Genomic DNA, 16763 nt, shown 5'->3' on the forward strand with positions numbered 1-16763 from the left:
ATCAAAAGACCCAAAACAAGAACCAAACTCAAATTTCAGTTCTAGCGGCCAGCAATACTAAACACACACACGCAAAGTACGTGAGAATGCATGTGCACCTATACACTAAAACATGCTGGAGGCAAAACAGAACCAGACCTGAGAGAGTTCAAAAAATCTGAAAAAGCATACAATCACATATTTTTGTCGAAACATATTGCGTGTGTACACTTACACATGCAAAGATGTTCTCTCTGCGTTCTCTCTCATGATGACGCGTCAGTACTCTGGGGTAATCAACGCGCTAGCCAATGTGTGACGCTTTCGTGGTATGAACTGGCAAATCTATATAATCTATATCTATATATAATAAGCAATCTTGAAAATATTTTGCGCTAATAAAAATTAATATATATATTATGAATAATAATAAATATAGATCGATCTTAAATTTGTATACATACGTTTTATTATATTCTTTATGTTTGCTATTCGAATTGAACCCAACGTAGCTGATTACAACGTTGATGCCCTGAAGGCCAACGCTTGTCCGGGTGGAGGCACCCTTAACCATGTTATCTAGACCCTACATTTTTCCAAAACTGTAATAAATTTGTATTCAGCAATGAAACTATTCCTTAGTAAATTTCGAACTACTTTTCTACATTAGTTTTTACTAATTTTATTCCACTTCTTTGGTGACTATCAAAAGCTTAAAAAATCTGCTCAAAAATAGTCACAAATAGTCCATCACTAGGCGCAGCTGCCATCCCTAGATTTCCACAGCCCAGACAAAAGAACGGCATACACATACACACACATATACAGAGTAACGGCAAGCAGAGGCCCGAACTTCGGGCAGAACCAAAGCGATGGAATCCGAAAGCGGGCAGAGAGAGCGCCGGCAGCGAAACATATGTATGTATAGAAGCAGCAAAAGAACCATGCGGATCTGCATGTGCCAAAGCGAGAGGGAAGAGACAGAAGCAGCTCAGTATCACTTCAGCCGACTGGAACAGCGCTGCGCTGCTTCAATTTCACTTGGCCCACGGACTATAAAATGGAGGCCACATGCTGTCTTTCCCGCATTTTGCCAAAATTCGCCATTATCGCATATATCAATATAAACGAGGGGGAACGTTGTGAGCCGCGGCAAAGGCTGCGGCTCTACTTTATACCCGGTACTCAGTCAGTATATACGTGAGCTTATGATCTACATACATGTATGTAAGTTATAAAATACATTTTATACATAAACGCCGCTCGAATTAGCTCCCAATTTAATACATTAAATTGGTACCCAGGGAACACCACGGGGAGGCCATCACGATGCAATGGGGTCACTCTAGCCAAAATATAATCTTGGGGACCTACGAGTCGACTTGAGCTGTTTTTAAAAGCATTTTTAAGCTCCATATTCCCCAAAAATTAAAAAAAGGATTCCAATCCTTTATAAAAAATATCTAAACTAACAAGAATACCTATATACATACATAGAAATGATTAATAATAAAACTATTTCAACCTAAACTTAATTAACAAAATAATAAAATGGATAAAAATAAAAAAGGTTTAACAAAGGTAAAGATTAAAGAATTAATATAATTCAGAATACGGCTAAATAATACAAAATATTAAATATTTACACTAATGCCTGATTACCAAAAAAGTTTAGTCTTCTGCCTCTCTAACATTAACTAAAATTCCACTATGATAACTATAGATAGTCTCAAAGGTGCGCGCGGTGGCCCTGCTATCGGAAATGTTTGAAAACGCCCAGTCAATATGCGTATCGCAATTGGTTGTGGACGAGTTCAAATCTAACAATGACCTACAATTCCTTTCTGAAAGGAATTCATAAATTTTCTTACAGCAACCTGAAAGGGAACGAAGGCATAAATTAAAATCTCCTAACACTACGGAATTTCTATCTAAAAATGGATGCCGTTGAAATAAGACCTCAAATTCTGCTTCGAACTTTCGCAACGGATACGTGGGGGTTCTGTAAATAACAATAAAACCGACAGATTTGTACTTAAACAAAGCATACTCGAACACTGGAGATGCTAAGTTCCCGGAATCCGCATAATATCGATTACTTTCAATAATACTACAATGATTCAAAAGTTCATTCCTAACGAATATTAGAATGCCTCTTTTCGGTCTAGCTCCGCTGGCTACGGACTGGCAATCTAACCGCACTGCTGTGGAAAAGCCAGGAATATTATATGCTTCATTAGAGTATGTGGAAGCCTCAACGAAGCACAAAATAGAAGATTTGAGCATTAGCTGATCAGAACAGACATCGATAAAATGGCAGTGCAAGCTTTCCGTATTATGGAAGAAAATATTTAATTCGGACGGATTGAGTAAACAATCGAAGTGGGTGTGAAGTAACTTAGCGGAACGCAAGTTCTCCATCTCTTTCGCGACAGGACAGTCCCGCTTGGGTCTCGAAGGAATGAGTGGTCCAATGATATAAAGTCCGTTCGCACTGGTGGCCCTACTACAAGCTACATACAATGCTTCTCTTTGCATATTGGATGAAGTGTGGACGACCACTTTGCTGTATGTTGCTCCCTGACTCTTATGAATAGTTATAGCTTCAGCAGCTACAATTGGAAACTGTTTTCGGTCAATAGTAACTTGTTCGTTTTGATGGTATTGAAAACTTTTTGTAGTTTTCTGAACTGGGGTCCAAGAAGATTCGTTACTATGGCTGCGCTTTGACCGTGCGTTAACTCCTACGCTTTCCTCGAGAAAATGTATCCAAAGAAGTTCGGGAGTATTGGATGAGCTGAGATCTATCTGCATTAAAACACCAGTGGCTCCGTTAACAAGACCATCTGATGTATCTACATTGACTGTCATCATATATTTAGCCGTGGTTTTGAGAACCAATGAAGTGCACAAGCCTTGTGTATTCGAAGTTTTGAAACTCTTAACAGAGTCCAGATATTTTGTTTTGATGTCTGGGTTAAGATGCTCGGCTTTGATGGAGTCTAAAACTATTGAAGTACATTCTGCAGTCATAATCGATGATAGCTTCTCCTTATTGTACTTATCTGTCTCGCTATTGCTATAAAATAAGTGGATCGCATCTCTTGGTGCTTCACTGCCGTGAACTATTCGGTCCCTAAGCAATTGAATATCTTCTGACGTCATTACGGCCGATGCCATGTTATTTAGTGCGGTTGCAAAAGGTTGGTCATCTCGTTGTCGCATTATCTCTGTAAGTTCGAAAAACTTGAAGCCATCCTAGAGACTAGAGCCAACTATCGCACTGTATGGATTATGCGCCCCTGATGAGGATTTGAATATCCAACGATCACCTACTGGACATAACTGCCTTAGATCGCCAAACACGATAACAGAAATGCCACCGAAAGGACTCTCGGGCCTTGAAAATATTTGTTTTAGACGCATATCCAAATATGAAAACATTTTTTCACCGACCATAGAAATTTCGTCAATTATAAGAATTTTAAGATCAATAAATCTTGAACGCAAGGTATTTAACAAATCTGGACCCAATTGTTTAAAAGCATGGTTGGATTGATTGAGAGGTAAAGAAAACATTGAGTGAAGTGTGGCACCTCCAATTCCAAATGCAGCTTTTCCTGTGGGAGCACACAGCAGAACTTTAACAGTTTCTGGGTTAGATCCTGGTCTACGATTAAACTCCTGGGAAATGGTCTGAAAAATGGTAGATATGGTTCTACTCTTGCCGACGCCTGCGCCGCCACCTACAAACTCATAAAAAACTGCCTTATTTCTCACATTATGCAGAACATGGGTGAGATAGGTTTTTTGCTTCAAATTAAGCGATCTAATCAAATTAGCTAAAATATTAAGGGAAACAATAGGAGGAAGCTTAATTAATCGAATACTTCTATCTTGATCCGCTGCCTGGTCATTCAAGTTCAAAACATTTATCTGGGAACTTATTTCTGGAATCGCTAAAGCCCTAAACTCCTCAGCAATTGCCTCATCAACTACCTCTTCACCTTCCTCCCTATTCTCTTCGGCTTCCATGGCCCTCCTAAGCGCGTCTTCCAAATCTCCTAATGCATTGAATTTTTGGAAATTTGAATTTACCAACTCCTGATGATTATTATAAAGATCCTCGCAATTTACGCTCACTAAATCTTTCTCTTCATCTCTCCACGGATAAAACAGCATAGCTAATGCTCTAAAATAGTTTGACCTATCTGTACTTATATTAAACCTCATATATTTTAAAATGGACGGCTTAGTTCTTTCCCTAATAAAACCACTATTATCGCGGAGAGGGATAAAAACTTCTACTTGTGCCTCATTTTCTTCGTCCTCTTCATCATCTCTATTTTGGCAGGTTCTTTTCCCGTTTTTAGAAAATTCATAATTTGCTGCAAAATCGGCTAGACACAGGCCATCAAGATCAGTTGGTCTTTGTTCATACCGCTCCAGCAATCCTTTGACGAATATGTCAGTGGACTCCTGATGCATATTTTGTAGGATGCTTGTGGATTTGAGCATTCGAACTCGTTGCTCTGGAGGGAAAGTATTTACTTGAACACATTTGTTGCTAGTTCCGGACAACGGAATTCCTAGACAACAATATACGGCTTCCTGAGCAGATATCTCAGTGCCAGAAATAAATTTGTGACCAATATGCTGTAGCTTTTGTCTAATCGTGTAATTGCCCCCTTGAACTTCTTTTGCCGCCTCGCGCATAAGCTTTGAAATACCCCTTTGGGTTTTATTTATATAATTTATTATATAGCTACAGCATGCATAAGGGTCCAAAATGTATTGGATATCCATATTGGCCCTTTGCATTGAAATGATGTGTTTATTATAAGCATTAATGCAAATTTCAGCAAATGACCTTTTTAGAAAAATGTGTGGTTTCTTTAAACCAGAAGAAATTGCATATTTGTAGTCCTCGTAATTGAGGCTCACTTGTTCGTGCGAAAGAAAGTTCTCAAATATGCTCAAGTGATCAATCATATCAGAGGATTGATCAGAATTCAGAAGGTCTTGAATTTTCTTAAAATTTCCTTGGTGAATTTGGAGTTTCCTCCTGCAATGGACTTAATATCTCCGTTTGGGGCATTGGAGGATATGGAATACCGAATCTACAAACTTTTTTTCCACTTTTATTGGCTTTTTTAAGACATGACATGTCCTTATGCCGATGCTTTTGGTATTCAACATACGGAGCTAATTCAGAGTCTGTGACATCTACTGTAATATGTTTGTTAATGAAGGCTATAACTGTTGAAATTGACTCTGTACTGGTTAAGTCCACTGCTGGGGCATCTTTCAGCCAAAACATGCCGTGAATATGGGGGGAACCTCTTTGTTGGAATTCAACACGCCAATAATATTTGATGACGAAGTTTTCCCCGAAAATGCCCTCCCGATTCCTCATAACTTTTAAAATCTCGCGATACCTATAATCGAAATACCTAGCACAAGTAACTGGATCTGCCCTGATAAGACGCTCCTTTTCGGTGTAGGGTAGATTCACTGCTTCTTCTTCGCTAATGATCTCCCTATCTACGTTTTTTTTTTAGCAAAACAAGCAACTCTGGCCACCGCGTTTCAGCAGCAGACAGAGTAATGAAAAAAGTCGGCAGGCCGAACTGACGAATCATGGCCATAACCTTCTTCTTTTCATCCTCCCAGTGAGCCGGAGACGATCGAATATCGCGAAGAACCCTATATCCCTCATCGTGGTTAATAAGCCCCCCTATGAAATTCTCATTAAGAGCGTTAGCTGCCGTTACTGCACTGGAAGTGCTCCGCTTACGTAAGCAGATTGAAATATTATTTCGAATCTTAATGAGTTCTAACTTCTTATAATTGAAGAATAGTTTGTCAGTTCTACAACCTCTCCTATCTACATTTCGAAGCTCTGATCTAACAATGGTTGTAAAACTTTGCGAAGATTGTCTTTTGACGCCTGCATAAATTGTGGGAAAGGATAACTCTTCCGAGTCAATGTCTAGAATCATGTCGAGAGGTCGTTGGCCTTGACCTGGTGCGATTTTGATAATCCTATCATCAAATGGTATGTTGTTTTCAAGCAGAGTTTCCTGACCTCCAGTGTTGAGCTCTTCGGCTTCTACTTCCTCGTCGGGATGGGCCGGCTCCGTATCTACATTCCTATCTCTATTCTGCATACTTTCTAAAAAGGCTGCGTCTGCTTGAGATGCTACGAATGGAACAATATCGGATGTGAAACCAGAGATCCATTGCTCGTTAACTACAACATTATGCTTTTTATACAAATCTGTGGTAACTAAATAACGAAGTGCTTCAAAAATTTTGGAAGGTCTAATGGTTTCAGCCATGAAAGCATGAAGATACTCTTTTCTGCGTTTGAGGTGGAGCTGAATTACCTGGGCTTCATGGAAAGCTCGTGGAAGCTCCTTCATGATATCGCTTACCGAAATAGGGAAGTTTACCACTGCCCCTTTAATGGCATTTTGACCTCGCCCCCAGGCAATATAGGCTTAATTATCATAAATGGAAGTCGAGGAGAAATCAGTCGTTCCTCTAATGGAGTAAGCCCCTTTAAGCAGTCGGGCAGCATAGGGAAATCTAATTCATTGAAGAAAAGCTTAGGCTTTATACGCTTCTTAATGTTGCTATGACATGTTCTGCAGAATTTTAATGTTGGGCAATCAGAAGGGAATTCTAAAAGGCTTTCAAGATCGAAATTTTCACCACTAAACTCGCAATCACTTTCTAAAAGGACGCGAGGAATCTTACAAATTTGTTTGGGGAACCACAGGCCTTTGCAAGAAAGGCAAACCTGATCAGGACCCAGCTTTACATTCCTGTTATAAACTACTTTCAGAGCTTCTAGGCCACTAAGCCTGATTCTGGGTTCTATCTGAGCCCTATCTTCCTGGGAGATATTTTCTCGTTCCTGCTACATTCGGGAGGCGTTTTTTAAATTTTGCTCAACTCTATTGCTGCTATCGCTCCTATATTGGCTAACTCTTTGACTAGCCGTTCTGGCAGCGTCAATTTCTAACTGTCGTGCTGCAGCACGAGCAGCTTGGCGTGTCAGAGTGTCTCGCGCTCGCGAGATACGCCTACGATCTACTAAGGTCCTTTCTTGTACCCTGCGAACTCTATCCTGCTCTCTTTCTAACATACGTCTCCTTTCATTATTTAAACGTATGCGTTGTCGCCTTTCTGTGTTCCGTTCTTGCTCTCTTGTCCTATAGTCCAAGTCCTGTCGACGTCTGGACCGACGCACAGTATCGGCCACTTGCTCCTCGTGTCTAATCTGTGCGTCTGTTCTTCTAACTATATGTTCTACAGTATTCTGCTCCTGCTCTCTTGTCCTATAGTCAGGGTCCTGTCTCCGTCTGGACCGACGCACAGTATCGGTCACTTGCTCCTCGTGTCTAATCTGTGCGTCTGTTCTTCTAACTATATGCTCTCCTGTATTGTGTTCTTGCTCACGCGCCCTATAGCCCGAGTCTTGTCTTCGTCTAGACCGACGAGCAGTATCGGCCACTTGCTCCTGACGTCTAATGCTAGAGTCTATTCGTCTCAGTACATGTTCTGCGGTATTTTGTGCTTGCTCTGTAGCCCTATACCTTTGGCTCCTTCTGCGTTTGAACCGACGCTCAGTGTTGACCACTTGCCCCTGTCGTGTTCTCAATTCTACTCTTTCTTCTATATTCTCTACATGTTGGTTCCGTAAACGTACGGACTGACGCACGGACACTTGTCGTTTATTCTGTTCATTTATGCCATCACTATTGCCTACAGTATTCTCTACCTGTTCACCAGGGATGGCTGCCTGCTCTTCCTGACCTACACCGGAAATCTGCCAAGCAGTCTCTTGATTTGGTCCCTCCGTCTCTAGCTCTTGGTTTCTAACTGGTTCAACAAACTCAGGGTCTGCATCTATTACATTTTCAACAATTTCTAAATTTTCTAAATTTTCTGAATTTCTATCTCTATTAGATCTGTATCTTGACAGCTCTCTGAGACAGCTGCAAAGCAGATATCTTATTCTTACGAGGCATGATGAAATGTATGTAAAATATAATTAAATAAAAAAAATAAGAAAAACTATATAGTAAATATATAATATATATATGTATGTATATAATAATAATAATATAATAATAATAATAATATAATATAATAATATTATATTATATATACAATATAATAAATAATAATAATATAACTAATAATGAAATATAATAAATAATATTAAATAATAATATTATAAAACTATAATTATATATATATATATTATATAATATTATATATAATTAATGTAAATTAACTTTTAACTTCCCAAAGCGTCAGCAATCGGTGGCAGCGACGTCCCCTGGCTGGCTCGATATCAACTGGTCCCACCGAAAAACGGCCTATTAAGATTTCGCGGTCTTTTTACGAGTGAGTCACTCAAGAAAGAGAGAACGGAGTCAAAGCATGCGGAAAGAGTCTTACATGGTGAATGCACGAATAAGGTGGCGTATGATAATCGCCGAAAGACAGCAAGTGTGGTGATGACGTCATCTTGTTAATTAAGACACTTGCATCCATATGTAAATGTGTAAGGATGTGAACAGACAGTTGAGAGAACTCTTTTCCGAGTGGGGCAGAGAAGCATGCGGCACAAACGGACAATTCAATTCATGTTTTCCAAATAGACATACAAGGTGAATTCACCAATAAGGTGCAGTATGATAATCGCTGAAAGAGAGCAGCTGTGGTGATGACGTCACCTTGTTAGACATTTTCAGCTTTTGTATGTATGGACATTTGCTCTATTGAGAGAACATTTGTCTGTGTGGGATAGAGCACTGAGAGAATAACTCAAATAACGCAAAAAAATGGAGCGGCTTTTTTCTCATTTCTTCCATACGCATATTTGGAGTGAAAACATTTTCGTGTCCCCCTCCCTTACTGTAACGGTTAACAAATTGTTTACCAATTGCCTCGGCCTGGGTGATGCTCTCTCCCTCTTTTTGATTTGCGGAAAGAGTGAGAGAGCCCCTGGTGTTTAGATTTCGCGGTACAGACAATTCTCATTCTTTCTATAGGCATTTACATATGTATATCAGTTTCACACTTGCATTCGCTGGTCCCCCTTCCACTCCCTAACCATAACGGCTCATTCAAACAGCTGCATATACACATACTATATAATGTTTATTTATTTACATATTTATGTTCATTGCTCTTGCTCTTCCTCTTTGGACAAGTGATATTGCTGGGCATGCTGTGTGTCTCTCTCTATTTAGTCTCTTTGTAGGCAAATGGACAGATTGATTGTTAATGTGGGAGGGGGTGATTGAACTGAGACATGGACAAGCAGACACCGCGGTGCGCTTGTTTGAAGAGAAAGAAAAAGACATCGCCTGCCAGCAGTTAGGGCTTGCATTGCCGGGGGTTGTTTTTATTTTTTTCAGGGCAGAGAGATAGAGAGAGAGGGAGATAGAGAGGGCGAACGCATAACTGCGTAGCCACTGCCAATTGTTTTGCTCCTTTTGGCTATAAAAATGATCCGATCTGATCCAGTTGTAGCAATCTTATAGATACGGTCATTCTCTATGATTGTGCCTTTTTAGTTTTTTCGTATCTTCAAAATTGTGGATGCCACAGATTTTCGTCCTTTGTGGGGGCGGAAGTGGGCGGGGCGAAGTTTTGAAATATTTTTATAGCAGTGACATATCACAGAGGTCCGAATACAAAATTTCGTTGCTCTAGCTCTTATAGTCTTTGAGCACTAGGCGCTAATAGGGACGGACAGACGGACAGACGGACGGACGGACAGACGGACAGACAGACAGGGCTCATTCGACTCGGCTATTGATGCTGATCAAGAATATATATACTTTATGGGGTCGGAAACGATTCCTTCTGGACGTTACACACATCCACTTTTACCACAAATCTAATATACCCCTATACTCTTCGAGTACCGGGTATAAAAACGAGGGGGAACATTTAAAGCTCCATATTGTCCAAAAATTAAAAAAAGGATAAACTTAATAGAATAAAGCGGATACAAATTAAAAGAAAAAGAGTAAAGTAAAGTAAAGTATCTCACTATAAAACGTATATCTCAAAATTTCGCCATACCCCCTTCCGCCCCCCCAAAGGACGGAAATCTGTGGCATCCACAATTTTGAAGATACGAGAAAACGAAAAACGCAGAATCATAGATAATGATCATATTTCCTTATCTTAAGCAGGTTGATTATAAATTATAAAATTTATTTCCTTCTATAAATAGAGGGACATATATGTACATATATATACGTAAATACATACATATGTACTTAAAGTCGCCGATCAAATTGTCTCCCGATTGAAGATCGGTACCCAGGGTACACCACGAGGAGGCCATTATATATTAAATTGGGTAAAAAATTAATCTGACCTTTGAGTCGCCTTGATATGTCTTGATTTCAAGACTTTTAAGTAATTAAGTCACATCCATGTTCCCCGCCTTAAATTAAATCTGTTAGATATATGTACATACATATAAATGAAAATAAAAAATTAGCAAAATATAATAAACTTATACATAAATTTTACAAAATGAAACAAAAAATCCTACTGCCGCAAAATTTTGAGCTTCTTCTCGTATGATTTTGCATTTTGATTCCCTATCATCCTATCTGTTAACCATTTAAAATTTTTTCTAATCAAAATCATTACAAACTGATTGAGCAGATGATTTCGGTGTACAAAGCACGAATAGGAAAATTGAAGCCAGTCTGCATATTTAAAATTATACATTTTTGGACTATGCTATTTTTTTAAATTGAATTTGTGAGACTTTGTCTCGAAATGCCGATTAAATTTATCAAAATAACTTTTAACTAATGTACAAAAATCTTCAGGAGGAGTTTTAAGTTTCAAACTACTGCTGACATAGCCAAAATTTTTATTGAGTATTAAATACTCGGAAGAACGATCGGACGATTTTAAAAGTTCAGAGCATTTATTGCAGTCATACTTTTTCAGCATCTTATGCAATAAATACCCTGCATAATATCTTAATGCATTCTCATTAAATGCGGCTTAGATACTTAAATCTGTTGCTTCTATAGAAAGTTCTAACTCTGCATCTTCGTTAGTGGAAATCAAGATATCGTCATCAAAAGTTTTAAACTCTGATGCCGACTCACTTGACACATTGTCTTTTATAATGCTAATTAACATCGTATCTTCATCGGGCGAACAGTTGCCAGATACTGTAGTGGAAGTTAGAACTTTCATAGAAAGCATTTTACTAATAATTACATTAAAATCATACATAGTTGGATACACCGCGAGATCTGATTAAATATAAAAAAATTTTCTAATAGGTCTTGGTTTAAATTGGATGTAGCAATATAAAAAACTTCAGCACTTTCACTCCAAACATTTTGGGCCAATGAAAGTATGGAGTTGATTGTTAAAATCATACCCTTAATGCAGTAGATTTCCTGTGTATATTTAAATTCTTCAAAATATTTTCGCATATCCGAAAGGGTCTCATTGACAAGATTTTTGTCTTGCAGTGCACTCCTAAATGGGTTTTTATCGTAGAGGACATGATTATTTAGACAGTCGTATAATCGATTCATTTTTTCAATAAATTTTCTTGCACTTCTTGCATTTTCTTTGCACTTTAAGAAGCCTCCAGAACTAATAATTGTTCGAAGAGCAGCGGCCACACTATGGCTAAACACTTGAGTGGCATATTTGACCTTCATTTTTTCAAAGCTATTTGGATTTATATGCTTTGTTGTTAATTTCGGGCAGAGTCGCGTTGAATTTCTGGAATCGATTTCATATGTTCTTCGTTCCTCGACTATTTTCCATGAAACAACGCCATCAGGGGTATAAAGATTTATATTTCGGACAATGTTCCTTAGCGATTTAATCAAATGTGGAACATTGTAAATCGCAAATATTTCTTTATCTTGATCTTTAAAGCTGGGGTTCTTAATGTCGACTCCCAGTCTTCTGAAAACAGCTCTATTATTTGAGCCCTGGTCGCAAATAGTTGCTCGTACATTAAGCCCTAAGACTTGTGCTCGTTCAATATTAGCTGTCACTTTAGTTAAAAGGGCTTCGTGTTTTATACCGTTTGCAGTTACAGTATAGCTTAGAACGTATTTCCAGTTTTCAAATAGACTACACAGACTTTATATTAGAATAATTATCCATGACAGTATTCAAGGAGCGACCGGCATCTAAATTTTCTCTTTCCACATTCCCGTCGGAAAGCGAGCGATTGACAATTTATTTAAAATATATGTAAAACCAATTCCATTTATATTTATGCATATTTATTTTAGTATACATATGTGTATGTATATATTTTTTATATTGTATATTTAGATTCATCATTGTTTTAGTTATAATAAAAAAAAAAGTCGAGAACCGACGGCGTTTACATAATTTTTATAATTTATAATCAAGCTGCTTAAAATGAGGAAAAAAATTTGTAATTATATTATTGTAATATTTTATATTTTGTGGTATTAATCAAACAAATAACAGCTTTTATTTTATTTCCCGCGCCCTAGCGTACCATACCCCCACCCCCTGCCCATTCTTCATTTATTTTGTGGCGGTAGGTCAGTTCATCAAAAGACCCAAAACAAGAACCAAACTCAAATTTCAGTTCTAGCGGCCAGCAATACTAAACACACACACGCAAAGTACGTGAGAATGCATGTGCACCTATACACTAAAACATGCTGGAGGCAAAACAGAACCAGACCTGAGAGAGTTCAAAAAATCTGAAAAAGCATACAATCACATATTTTTGTCGAAACATATTGCGTGTGTACACTTACACATGCAAAGATGTTCTCTCTGCGTTCTCTCTCATGATGACGCGTCAGTACTCTGGGGTAATCAACGCGCTAGCCAATGTGTGACGCTTTCGTGGTATGAACTGGCAAATCTATATAATCTATATCTATATATAATAAGCAATCTTGAAAATATTTTGCGCTAATAAAAATTAATATATATATTATCAATAATAATAAATATAGATCGATCTTAAATTTGTATACATACGTTTTATTATATTCTTTATGTTTGCTATTCGAATTGAACCCAACGTAGCTGATTACAACGTTGATGCCCTGAAGGCCAACGCTTGTCCGGGTGGAGGCACCCTTAACCATGTTATCTAGACCCTACATTTTTCCAAAACTGTAATAAATTTGTATTCAGCAATGAAACTATTCCTTAGTAAATTTCGAACTACTTTTCTACATTAGTTTTTACTAATTTTATTCCACTTCTTTGGTGACTATCAAAAGCTTAAAAAATCTGCTCAAAAATAGTCACAAATAGTCCATCACTAGGCGCAGCTGCCATCCCTAGATTTCCACAGCCCAGACAAAAGAACGGCATACACATACACACACATATACAGAGTAACGGCAAGCAGAGGCCCGAACTTCGGGCAGAACCAAAGCGATGGAATCCGAAAGCGGGCAGAGAGAGCGCCGGCAGCGAAACATATGTATGTATAGAAGCAGCAAAAGAACCATGCGGATCTGCATGTGCCAAAGCGAGAGGGAAGAGACAGAAGCAGCTCAGTATCACTTCAGCCGACTGGAACAGCGCTGCGCTGCTTCAATTTCACGTGGCCCACGGACTATAAAATGGAGGCCACATGCTGTCTTTCCCGCATTTTGCCAAAATTCGCCATTATCGCATATATCAATATAAACGAGGGGGAACGTTGTGAGCCGCGGCAAAGGCTGCGGCTCTACTTTATACCCGGTACTCAGTCAGTATATACGTGAGCTTATGATCTACATACATGTATGTAAGTTATAAAATACATTTTATACATAAACGCCGCTCGAATTAGCTCCCAATTTAATACATTAAATTGGTACCCAGGGAACACCACGGGGAGGCCATCACGATGCAATGGGGTCACTCTAGCCAAAATATAATCTTGGGGACCTACGAGTCGACTTGAGCTGTTTTTAAAAGCATTTTTAAGCTCCATATTCCCCAAAAATTAAAAAAAGGATTCCAATCCTTTATAAAAAATATCTAAACTAACAAGAATACCTATATACATACATAGAAATGATTAATAATAAAACTATTTCAACCTAAACTTAATTAACAAAATAATAAAATGGATAAAAATAAAAAAGGTTTAACAAAGGTAAAGATTAAAGAATTAATATAATTCAGAATACGGCTAAATAATACAAAATATTAAATATTTACACTAATGCCTGATTACCAAAAAAGTTTAGTCTTCTGCCTCTCTAACATTAACTAAAATTCCACTATGATAACTATAGATAGTCTCAAAGGTGCGCGCGGTGGCCCTGCTATCGGAAATGTTTGAAAACGCCCAGTCAATATGCGTATCGCAATTGGTTGTGGACGAGTTCAAATCTAACAATGACCTACAATTCCTTTCTGAAAGGAATTCATAAATTTTCTTACAGCAACCTGAAAGGGAACGAAGGCATAAATTAAAATCTCCTAACACTACGGAATTTCTATCTAAAAATGGATGCCGTTGAAATAAGACCTCAAATTCTGCTTCGAACTTTCGCAACGGATACGTGGGGGTTCTGTAAATAACAATAAAACCGACAGATTTGTACTTAAACAAAGCATACTCGAACACTGGAGATGCTAAGTTCCCGGAATCCGCATAATATCGATTACTTTCAATAATACTACAATGATTCAAAAGTTCATTCCTAACGAATATTAGAATGCCTCTTTTCGGTCTAGCTCCGCTGGCTACGGACTGGCAATCTAACCGCACTGCTGTGGAAAAGCCAGGAATATTATATGCTTCATTAGAGTATGTGGAAGCCTCAACGAAGCACAAAATAGAAGATTTGAGCATTAGCTGATCAGAACAGACATCGATAAAATGGCAGTGCAAGCTTTCCGTATTATGGAAGAAAATATTTAATTCGGACGGATTGAGTAAACAATCGAAGTGGGTGTGAAGTAACTTAGCGGAACGCAAGTTCTCCATCTCTTTCGCGACAGGACAGTCCCGCTTGGGTCTCGAAGGAATGAGTGGTCCAATGATATAAAGTCCGTTCGCACTGGTGGCCCTACTACAAGCTACATACAATGCTTCTCTTTGCATATTGGATGAAGTGTGGACGACCACTTTGCTGTATGTTGCTCCCTGACTCTTATGAATAGTTATAGCTTCAGCAGCTACAATTGGAAACTGTTTTCGGTCAATAGTAACTTGTTCGTTTTGATGGTATTGAAAACTTTTTGTAGTTTTCTGAACTGGGGTCCAAGAAGATTCGTTACTATGGCTGCGCTTTGACCGTGCGTTAACTCCTACGCTTTCCTCGAGAAAATGTATCCAAAGAAGTTCGGGAGTATTGGATGAGCTGAGATCTATCTGCATTAAAACACCAGTGGCTCCGTTAACAAGACCATCTGATGTATCTACATTGACTGTCATCATATATTTAGCCGTGGTTTTGAGAACCAATGAAGTGCACAAGCCTTGTGTATTCGAAGTTTTGAAACTCTTAACAGAGTCCAGATATTTTGTTTTGATGTCTGGGTTAAGATGCTCGGCTTTGATGGAGTCTAAAACTATTGAAGTACATTCTGCAGTCATAATCGATGATAGCTTCTCCTTATTGTACTTATCTGTCTCGCTATTGCTATAAAATAAGTGGATCGCATCTCTTGGTGCTTCACTGCCGTGAACTATTCGGTCCCTAAGCAATTGAATATCTTCTGACGTCATTACGGCCGATGCCATGTTATTTAGTGCGGTTGCAAAAGGTTGGTCATCTCGTTGTCGCATTATCTCTGTAAGTTCGAAAAACTTGAAGCCATCCTAGAGACTAGAGCCAACTATCGCACTGTATGGATTATGCGCCCCTGATGAGGATTTGAATATCCAACGATCACCTACTGGACATAACTGCCTTAGATCGCCAAACACGATAACAGAAATGCCACCGAAAGGACTCTCGGGCCTTGAAAATATTTGTTTTAGACGCATATCCAAATATGAAAACATTTTTTCACCGACCATAGAAATTTCGTCAATTATAAGAATTTTAAGATCAATAAATCTTGAACGCAAGGTATTTAACAAATCTGGACCCAATTGTTTAAAAGCATGGTTGGATTGATTGAGAGGTAAAGAAAACATTGAGTGAAGTGTGGCACCTCCAATTCCAAATGCAGCTTTTCCTGTGGGAGCACACAGCAGAACTTTAACAGTTTCTGGGTTAGATCCTGGTCTACGATTAAACTCCTGGGAAATGGTCTGAAAAATGGTAGATATGGTTCTACTCTTGCCGACGCCTGCGCCGCCACCTACAAACTCATAAAAAACTGCCTTATTTCTCACATTATGCAGAACATGGGTGAGATAGGTTTTTTGCTTCAAATTAAGCGATCTAATCAAATTAGCTAAAATATTAAGGGAAACAATAGGAGGAAGCTTAATTAATCGAATACTTCTATCTTGATCCGCTGCCTGGTCATTCAAGTTCAAAACATTTATCTGGGAACTTATTTCTGGAATCGCTAAAGCCCTAAACTCCTCAGCAATTGCCTCATCAACTACCTCTTCACCTTCCTCCCTATTCTCTTCGGCTTCCATGGCCCTCCTAAGCGCGTCTTCCAAATCTCCTAATGCATTGAATTTTTGGAAATTTGAATTTACCAACTCCTGATGATTATTATAAAGATCCTCGCAATTTACGCTCACTAAATCTTTCTCTTCATCTCTCCACGGATAAAACAGCATAGCTAAT

At 38.5% G+C, this 16763-nt stretch overlaps 1 long non-coding RNA gene across 1 annotated transcript; it reads left to right on the plus strand.

Moving 5' to 3' along the window:
* Positions 1 to 5093: 5093 nt before the first annotated feature.
* On the plus strand, positions 5094 to 6339 carry LOC117184747 (uncharacterized). Its single transcript, XR_004470194.1, has 3 exons — positions 5094 to 5776; positions 5841 to 6037; positions 6163 to 6339. It is a non-coding gene; the product is annotated as an uncharacterized lncRNA (long non-coding RNA).
* The last annotated feature ends 10424 nt before the right edge of the window (positions 6340 to 16763 follow it).

Source organism: Drosophila pseudoobscura, chromosome X, assembly GCF_009870125.1.
Source record: "Drosophila pseudoobscura strain MV-25-SWS-2005 chromosome X, UCI_Dpse_MV25, whole genome shotgun sequence".
Classification (NCBI taxonomy): Eukaryota; Metazoa; Arthropoda; class Insecta; order Diptera; family Drosophilidae; genus Drosophila; species Drosophila pseudoobscura.